The sequence below is a fragment of the Octopus bimaculoides genome, chromosome 26, assembly GCF_046866305.1.
Source record: "Octopus bimaculoides isolate indiv1 chromosome 26, ASM4686630v1, whole genome shotgun sequence".
NCBI lineage: Eukaryota > Metazoa > Mollusca > Cephalopoda > Octopoda > Octopodidae > Octopus > Octopus bimaculoides.
Genome location: NC_142953.1, coordinates 4,245,639 through 4,255,387, shown reverse-complemented (window position 1 = coordinate 4,255,387; position 9,749 = coordinate 4,245,639).

Genomic DNA, 9,749 nt, shown 5'->3' with positions numbered 1-9,749 from the left:
TAGCTCCAAGTTTTGATGGAAGATTTTAATTTAGATATAACTTTAACACTTATGTTACCAAATTTCTGTTGAAATATACTGCTGTTGTTTCATTTAAGTTTGAAAATAATGAATAATTCAGTAAAATAACTTTGTCTTTATTAAGATGGTGTTTAGAACATTGAATTAGCATTGAATTTCATTGGAGGGTTTTCATTTAGATCATTTGAACATTTGTTACTATATTTCTGCTGGAATACACTGCCTTCGTTTCAATTAATTTTGAAATTAAGAAAAAACTTTGTCATTATTAAGCTGCTGCTTAGAATATAATTTAGCATTAAATTTTGATTGAAATTTTCAGTTTAGATCACTTTAACCGTTTTGTTACCATATTTCTGTTGACATATATATATTTCCATTAACCCTTTCGTTACCATATTTATTCTGAGATGCTCTGTGTTTTCTTTCAATTCATTTTAAATATAACAAAGAATTTAGTAAAATAACTTAGTTATCATTAAGCTAGTGTTAGGAACATGAACTGTGACTAAAATTTGGTGGAAGATTTTAATTCAAAGCTTATGAAAGCAAGACATTTGTACTACAGAGCCAGGGCCAGTTTCAGCCAGGTTGGTATCGAAAGGGTTAATTTTGAAAATTAGGAAGAATTTAGTAAAAATAACTTTGTTGTTATCAAGCCGGAATTTAGAATTTAATTTTAACATGAAATTTTGATGGAAGGTTTAACCCTTGAAGACAGAGCCATTTGTGACTTAGAGACCTCCTCTTGAGCTGAGTGTTCCTGAGAAAGTCGGCAGCATACATATTGGTCTCTCTGACAAACATTTGAATGGGTTCCATGTGAAAAACATCATAAAGCAGTATTTCTCAACCTTTTTACCCTTATGTAATCCTTAAAATAAATTACATGTCTCAAGGAACCTCTGCACAAAAAAAATTATATACCATATTTTTTCATCATAGTTCACGTGGTAAATATCATATATATATAATATATATGCTGTCCATATATTACAGAGGTTGTTATATTCTTTTCATAACATAATAGGTTAGAGAGGATGATGTCTATATTACAATAACCAATAATATATTGTGCATGTACAGTAATACTACGATCATGAAATTACCATTAGCTTATCTCACTCTTTCTTGCGGAACCTGAGCGTTCCAGGGGAACCCCGGTTGAAAAACACTGTCAAAGTATTTCACTGGGATACTTATGCCTTGTGGTATATTTCTAGGCCCTATATTTTCTAAGAATTTATAGGAGTCATCTCTATCTAGTTCAGTATCCCTAATCCTAAACCAAATGTTCACAACATTATCTCCATCACCATCGTCATTTTGATCTTCTCCCTTACTTTCCTGGTTGTTTTCACCAGTTTCAGTGTCAGAATCACTGCTAGGCTGGGAGAAATTAGACTCGCTAATGATATGTTCATTAGTGTTACTCTTGGACCTGGTGAAATTTCACGATGCTCGCTTGGAACACAAAAAAGTCAATGTAAAATCACAGAATACAGCAAACTATCACGGAAGCTGCCATTGAAAGGCATCTTTGCTGTTGTAATAAATGTTCTACACAAATAATCAATGGGATTTGGTGGCTTTGAGTCAGTTTGTTTTTTTTTTTTTTTTTTTTTTTTTGAGAATCTGTGGTATTTCTGTGTGAATTTGCTGTTGCGTAAGCCTATGCTCCTATGAATCATAGGCACAAAAGAATCTTTAGCCCGTATACAAGAGGTGCTTGAATGACTGAATGGAACAAACCTTTGTTTTCCTATTATATGTGTGAATTCGTGTTTGCATAATTTGTGTTTGTGTGGTCATGATAATGTATAATGCCACATGTGTGTCAAGCTTACTCTGTGTGTGTTATCACTTTTATTCTGAGTTCAAATCCCGCCGAGCTTAGCTGTGCCTTTCGGCCTTTTTGGGATGATAAAATAAAGTATCAGTTCAGTACTAGTGGATCAATGTAATAACTTAACCCCCTTGCCCTTAAATTGCTGGCCTTGTGCCAAAATGAAAAAGAAATTATTATTATTATTATTATTATTATTATTGCGAGCTGGCAGAATTGTTAGCACACCAGGTGAAATGCTTAGTGGTATTTCACCTGTTGCTACATTCTCAGTTCAAATTCCACCGAGGTCAGCTTTACCTTTCCTCCTTCCAGGGTTGATGAAATAAGTACCCCCTTCCCCAAAATTTAGTAGAAAGGATTATTATTATTATTATTTAGTAGAAATTTAGTAGAAAGGATTATTATTATTATTGAAAAGCAACAAAAAGTAAAAAATAAAAATAAAAATAACATACCACCAAATAAATACCCCAAACCAGATCAAACTGTTGCTGTGACATTTTTTTTTAGATGATTCCAAAAATAAAAAAATAAGACAAGAAAAATGAAAAAAAAAACAACAACCAACCTTCTCTTGTAATGATTAAATATAATTAGATGATGAAGGTTAAAGAGAGACTGGAACATAAAAAATAAAAAAAGAAAACACAAAAGAAAACCAAAACTTGAAACATGTTTTAATAAAAACTGTTTGTAAAATGAAGAAACAAATTATTGCTCATTAAAATATTTTATTTCTTAACATTCTGTTTTGTTAATTATTTTATTTTTCTTTATTATTGGTAACCATGTTGTTTTGCTGGCACTCAGTATCAAGCTTTTTTATCAGGGGCCAATTATGTAAATTTTAGCTTATCTTGCTGAGTAAATTTGACTTTTATGGGCAGGTATATTTAATCAACAGGTATAAAAGCAATACCATTATGAAATTCTTAATGCATCTTACTTGTTTGATTTGTTACTAAAATTATCCCAGGGGGGGATTTCCTGGAAAGTTCCGAGGAGAGGGATGGCTTCCTGGAAAGTTCCGAGGAGGGGGACTTCCTAGAAAGTTCCAAGGAAGGGGAGGACTTCCTGGAAAGTTCCGAGCGTGTATGCTTGTATGTACCCTTGTCTTTGACATCACGTAATGATTATAAATAAGCATCACCAGCACACAAACGGTGTCATTCGTTTCCAGTCTTATGTGGAAATATTACCTTACACGGAAACAGATAAGAGTTGGCGACAGGAAAGGCATCCATCTGGCTACAGAAAAATCTGCCTCAACAAATTCCATCTGAACCCATGCAAGTATGGAAAAGGGGACATTAAATTATGATGATTGTGATGTGTGCGCGCGTGTTTGTGCATGCGTGTGTGTATTGAAGCACAGCCTGTATATGTATTGCCAGATCTTAGAACGGCTGGAGAGAGGGATAAAGGAATGCAATAAACGAACACAGCATAGAATAATATAATCTTTTCTACTCTTGGCAGAGGGCCCGAAATTTGGGGGGGGGGGCAGTCAATTAGATCGACTCCAGTACGCAACTGGTACTTAATTTATCGAAAGGATGAAAGACAAAGTCGACCTCGGCGGAATTTGAACGCAGACCAGACGAAATACCGCTAAGCATTTCGCCCGGCGTGCTAATGTTTCTGCCAGCTCACCGCCTTATAGAATAATATAATGGTGTCATTCTATGTTCCCATCAGAGGCCGACAGACAGGCAGCCTGCTTGTTTGTTGTTGATGGGTTTAACTCGCCAATCACTTAATCACTAACCTGTTTTACTACTGCAGTGTAGCTAGGTTCGATATAATATGATGTGGGTGCGCACACACACGTATACATCTACATACATGTACACATACACACACACACATGCATACAAACATACTTACATATATAAATATGTATGTATGTGTTGCTTGTTAGTAGCAAAGACTTTTACAGACATGCGTGTACTCACGTACGGGTTGAGGTCAATGCAGCTGGGAAGGACAATTGATGTTTATAAATATCTACAGATCGTTTCTGTTCTGCTGCGCCTCTGGAAATTTTAAAATTTGGTGTAGTGACGTAATTTTCCACGCTGAAACTCAGGGCTAATTCTTTGGTTATCTTACCCCCCATTAAAAAATTGCCATTAAAAAGTCGAGTTTATGTGGCTAGATCCTTTTGATTCAATACTTTAACAGATTGTTGACATTTGGCCTCCACAATAGGAATGGTAGGAGTTGTTATAAAAATGTTATTAGATTCAATAAGATGTTTAATCTTTTTACTTTACATGTTTATTAATTTTTCGTTTTTAATGGGGGTGAGAGAATCAAAAAGTACCCATACACCATAACCCCTCATATCTACTTGAATTTTGGGTGAATTTTCAGGAAATGTTTCTGAATTTGTATTCTACACATGGGAATTCATACAATTATGGAAAAAAAATTGGCGCATGATTTAAGGGCTCTTTAGCTAGTATTTTTAGCGCATCTCACGATTACCATTTAATAAGAAAAAATGACCGCGTGAGTAAGCAGCTTGGTAACAGCCTGGCTTGTTACTATAGAAACAGGCACCTATATGTCTATGGCTTTCGATTGGCTAAAATTGCCGAGTATTTGCAGATTTTCAAAGCTATTAACTCTTTATTTATTGATTTTTGGGGGAAATGAATTTCATAACAATGGTTACCTTACAAAACTACACCAGTACACCAAATATAAAACCAGTTGGAACAAAAATTGAAAAAATTGAAAAGTGGCAGCCAAACAGAAAAGATCCAGAGCCAGTACTGGTGGTAATGGTGGAGGTGATGCTACTACTACTCCTGCTGTGGTGGTGATGCGGTTGAGCTGCTGCTGATGGTAATGACTGACGATGATGGCAGTGCTGACGATGGTACTATTAAGACTAGTTGCAGTTTAGTCGATGGGAAGTACTTAACCAGCGTGCGCGCATGCACACACACACACACACTTGAGATCACACATTTAATAGTAACTTAAGCATGTAAATGTGAGTACATACTGTAGTAATGTTGTCTGTCAACTTGAACGTCATCATCATCATCATCATGGTGGTGGTTTTTTTGGTGTCGTCGTTGTCATCTTGCGTCACTATAAGGTCATGACCTTTTTCTAAATGATTTCGTTGAGGAAGTCCGGCATTTTTTTAAAACTAGGTATTACCATTGGTCTGTTAAATGTTTCAATTATTTATAATAGGTGCGTGTGTGTGTGTATTTATATATATAATAGGAGCAAGAGTGGCTGTGTGGTAAGAAACTCGCTTCCCAACCACATGGTTTTGGGTTCAGTCTCACTGCATGGCACCTTGGGCAAGTGTCTTCTACTATGGCCTCAGGCCGACTAAAGCCTTGCGAGTGAATTTGGTAGACGGAAACTGAAAGAAGCTTGTCGTATATATATATATATATATATATATATATATATATATATATTTGTGTGTCTGTGTTTGTCCCCCGCCACCATCGCTTGACAACCGATGTTGGTGTGTTTACGTCCCCATAACTTGGGCGGTTCGGCAAAAGAGTTGGATAGAATAAGTACTAGATTTACGAGAATAAGTCCTGGGGTTGATTTGTTTGACTAAAGGCGGTGCTCCAGCATGGCTGCAGTCAAATGACTGGATCAAGTAAAAGAATATATATATATATATATATATATATATATATATATATATATATATATATATATATATATATATATATATATGATCATCATTGTCGTTTTTAAATTCCTGTTTTTTTTATGTTGCTTGCTTCGGTTGGGCAAACTTGTATAAAACCGAATATGGATCTTGTTCAAAACGGGGTCACCAGTTTTCATTAATGTTTTATGTAGTGTTTTGGGTACCGAAAGACTTTCAAATTTCGTATACTTATCTATTTTGTGTTATAGAACAGAAAAAAATTTTTGTATTCGAATTTATTTCATGTAAAAAATTGTCTTATTTCGATAATTTCAACCAATCACTGACAAGTATTCAGCTGTTTACACTTGCTCCTTTGGAAGTTTAAGCGGTGTAAAGCGTATTTAATCTCCATTTATAGTTTCGTCAACATCTGCCTGAACTGTATGAAAGGTTTATTAGCTACTGCCCAACCCTAACCCTAACTCTACTGCCAATATGCTTCAGCCATCGTTTGTTTACATAGTCAGCACTTAATTTTTACGGCTGAATGGACGTCAGTCATTGGTTGAAATTACAGAAATACAACTTTAACATGAAATAACTTGCGATGTAGGTTTTTTTGTTAAGAAGACTAAGAGAAAAAGATGTTTTATATGACACATTCTACCAGTGTCCCAAGTTTCAAAGTGTTTCGTTAAGAAAATACTGGTGCCCCCGTTTTGAACAAGATCCCCGAATATTCATAAATTATCTTTACAGTTTAAGGTGGTGACATGGCAGAATCGTTAGCACTCCTGGCAAAATGTTTACTGACATCTCGTCCGTCTTTACGTCCTGAGTTCAAATTCTCCTGAAGTTGACATTACTTTCCATCCTTTCACGGTCGATAAATTAGGTACCAGTTGAGCACTAGGATCGACTTATCCTCGCCCTCGAAATTGTTGCCAAAATTTGAAACCATAAGTTACCTTTAAAATTAGGAAAATTCATTAAAAAAAAAAAAAGAACACTTCCATTGACTGCATGAATCTTTCAAATTACAAATGAAATTCATGGACACTCTGTATATAGAGACGTGTGTTTTATAAAGTGTACTGGATGTTTTTTTATGTGGCACCAGCACCAGTGAGGTCACTAAGTAACTTGCAAGACAAGACCTTGGTGACCTCACTACTGCAGTAAGCTTATTATGTGCGAAACCACTGTTTCATGTTTACTAATCTTTTCAGTTTTGTATGATTTGTTATAGAAAATATTATCAGATTCAATAAGATGTTTTATCTTTTCACTTTTCGTTTTTTTTTTTGTTTTATTGAGGGTTAAACAATTTTTTAGCTGGGGAGATGACCCAATTTTTTTTATTGGGGGTGAGATAACCAAAAAGTACCCCGAGGGTTCCAGTTGATCTGATCAACAGAACAGCCTACTCGTGAAATTAACGTGCAAGTGGCTGAGCACTCCACAGACACGTGTACCCTTAACGTAGTTCTCGGTGATATTCAGCGTGACACAGTGTGACAAGGCTGGCCCTTTGAAAAACAGGTACAACAGAAACAGGAAGAAAGTTGTGGTGAAAGAGTACAGCAGGGTTCGCCACCACCCCCTGCCGGAGCCTCGTGGAGCTTTAGGTGTTTTCGCTCAATAAACACTCACAACGCTCGGTCTGGGAATCGAAACCGCGATCCTATGACCGCGAGTCCGCTGCCCTAACCACTGGGCCATTGCGCCTCCACGGCGGGAAAATAATGCCCTCTTATAATTGGTAAATTCAAATCTCCGCAAGGTTTTAAGAATATTAACATGGAAGCTTTTGGACTAGAATATACTCATAGTGGAAAATCTTGGATGACTGGTTTTATATTTAGAGATAGGTTGAAAAGGCTTAATGAAAAAATGGTTACAGACAATAGGAAAATACTTCTTTTGCTCGATAATGCCGCCGTTCATTGCATCGATATGAATTTGAGCAATATAAAAGTACATTATTTGCCGGCGAATTACAGGAAAATGGAAAAGAGGTTGCTATCTAGAGGAGAATTTTATTCGAAATGAAAAAAAGGGAGTCAGTCAAGATAACTGAGTTTTTTTTAGAAGAAAGAAAATTTAAATTTTTGATCATATTCCTTTTAAAATCACAACTATAGTTTAAATCAAAGAAATGAGTGCGTTGTATTACAACAAGCAATACATTATTCTTTGCTATATTTTTCAATTTTCGTTAAATTCATTTAACAAAAATGATTTTTTAGCCTTCGTTAAATGAGAATTTGACAGTATATATATAGATGAAAGATGAATATTATTAAATAAATACAGCATATGTTTTTATGATCTACTAATAATTTTATATGATGAAAACGACAAAGTCAGCATTTTTATAAGTTTAGTGTCTTCACGCAATTCTCGGGCTCTGTCTACAAAGCAAAAACAGGATGACAGAATAAAAGAAAAGCGAGAAGGAAGTAGATGTAAAAGATGGACGGTTGAAAACCCCCGGGAGACGAAAATGAAAAAAAAAAAAAAAAAAAACGGGGAAGAATTGGAGCTATATCTTGTTTGACCATAAAATCATAGGGCCAAAGAATAGTTGTTTTTAGATCTAAGAACTCCACCGCACTGCTAAATTCCAGATCTGAACTTTTTCAATTGTATTTTCCGGTATTTTCAATCTTCCATCTTTTACATCTATTTTCTTCTCGCCTTTTCTCGTATTGCTTCAGGTTGTTGTCCATGTTGGCAGAGCTTGAGGTTTGTGTTTTATTCTTTTGTTTTACGTTTTATTCATGGCTGTTTTATCGTTTTTTTTTATTTTATTTAACGTATTTCATTATCAGTGCAGAGCATGTTTGATTTTCTTATTTATTTAAAACTTATTTCATTTTTATTCTTTGTAAATCAATTTGTTCACCATTTTAACTCGAGTTTTCTCGTGTATGCGAGTAGCTACAAACTCCTCCTCAAATGTAGTCTAATCAAAATAACCGAAACGGATTTTTAAAGAATGAGTTACAAAAAATACATTTGCACCGAATGATGCACCACGACTATTTGCACAGTATCTCACATGTGAGAGACTGCTGCACGATGGGTGAAAACGATCGTAGTGATTAATAAAGGGTCCAGATGGACTATATGTGATCTGAACCCTTCCCCCCTTATTTATTATTTTTTTTTTTGGAATCCCACGTTTTAGGCTATGGAGATTCCCATTCTGAAAAAAAATTTTCAAAATTGAATTTGAGATTTTTGAAAATTTTTTTTTCAGAATCGGAATCTCCATAGCCTAAAACGTGGGATTCCGTAAAAAAAATAAATAAATAAGGGGGGAGAAAGGTTCAGATTACATATAGTCCGTTTCCGCCTAATAAAGAATCTCGCGAATTCCATTTACATTCTCTTTCTCTCATCTGTTATACACACACACACACACACACACACACACACACACACACACACACATACAAAGTCTGATCAATAAGTATCCGGACTGTTGTCAGAGTAACGAAACGAAAGTGCATGAGCATTATTATTTTTTAACGTTATAGCACGCTTCCGTGTTTACAGCAGTGCTTTGAAGGAAGGTGTGTAGCGTGTGATCGTCGCATTGACCATGACAGAGAAATTTGTCATGGCGGTACCTGCTCAGAGGCCCACGCAAAATTGCAGAAAGTGTATGGAGAGGAGTGTATGAGCCACGCACAAGTGTACAAGTTGTTCAGAAGTTTCCAAGATGGCCGAAAAAATGTCAATATTGACGAACATTCTGGGAGACCCACAACCAGCAGAACTGAGAAAAACATTCGCAGATGTGCGTGTAGCTGTAAGGGGAGATTGTTGAATCACTCATCCGTGAGTTATCAGAGGATGTTCAGTTTAGTTACGATCCAGTTCAGTCCATTATCACTGAAGATTTGGGTATGAGACACATGTCTGCCAACTTTGTGCCAAAACTGCTTTTAGCTGACCAAAAAGACACTCAGGTTTCAGTTGTACAAGTTGCCCTTCAGTAAAAACTTTGCATAGGCTTCTGAGCAGGTATCGCCACGCTTTTGGCAAAATTTGATGCAAATTCTCTGCTCAACTTTCTATGTCATAATGTGACAATCACACGCTACACATGTTCCTACGAAGCATTGCTGTAAACAGCGGAAGTGAGCTAGAATGTTAAACTTAGTGCGTATTCACAGCGGAGTTTGAGGTCAGTCTGTACCAAGTGGCTTTACTCTACATGCTTTA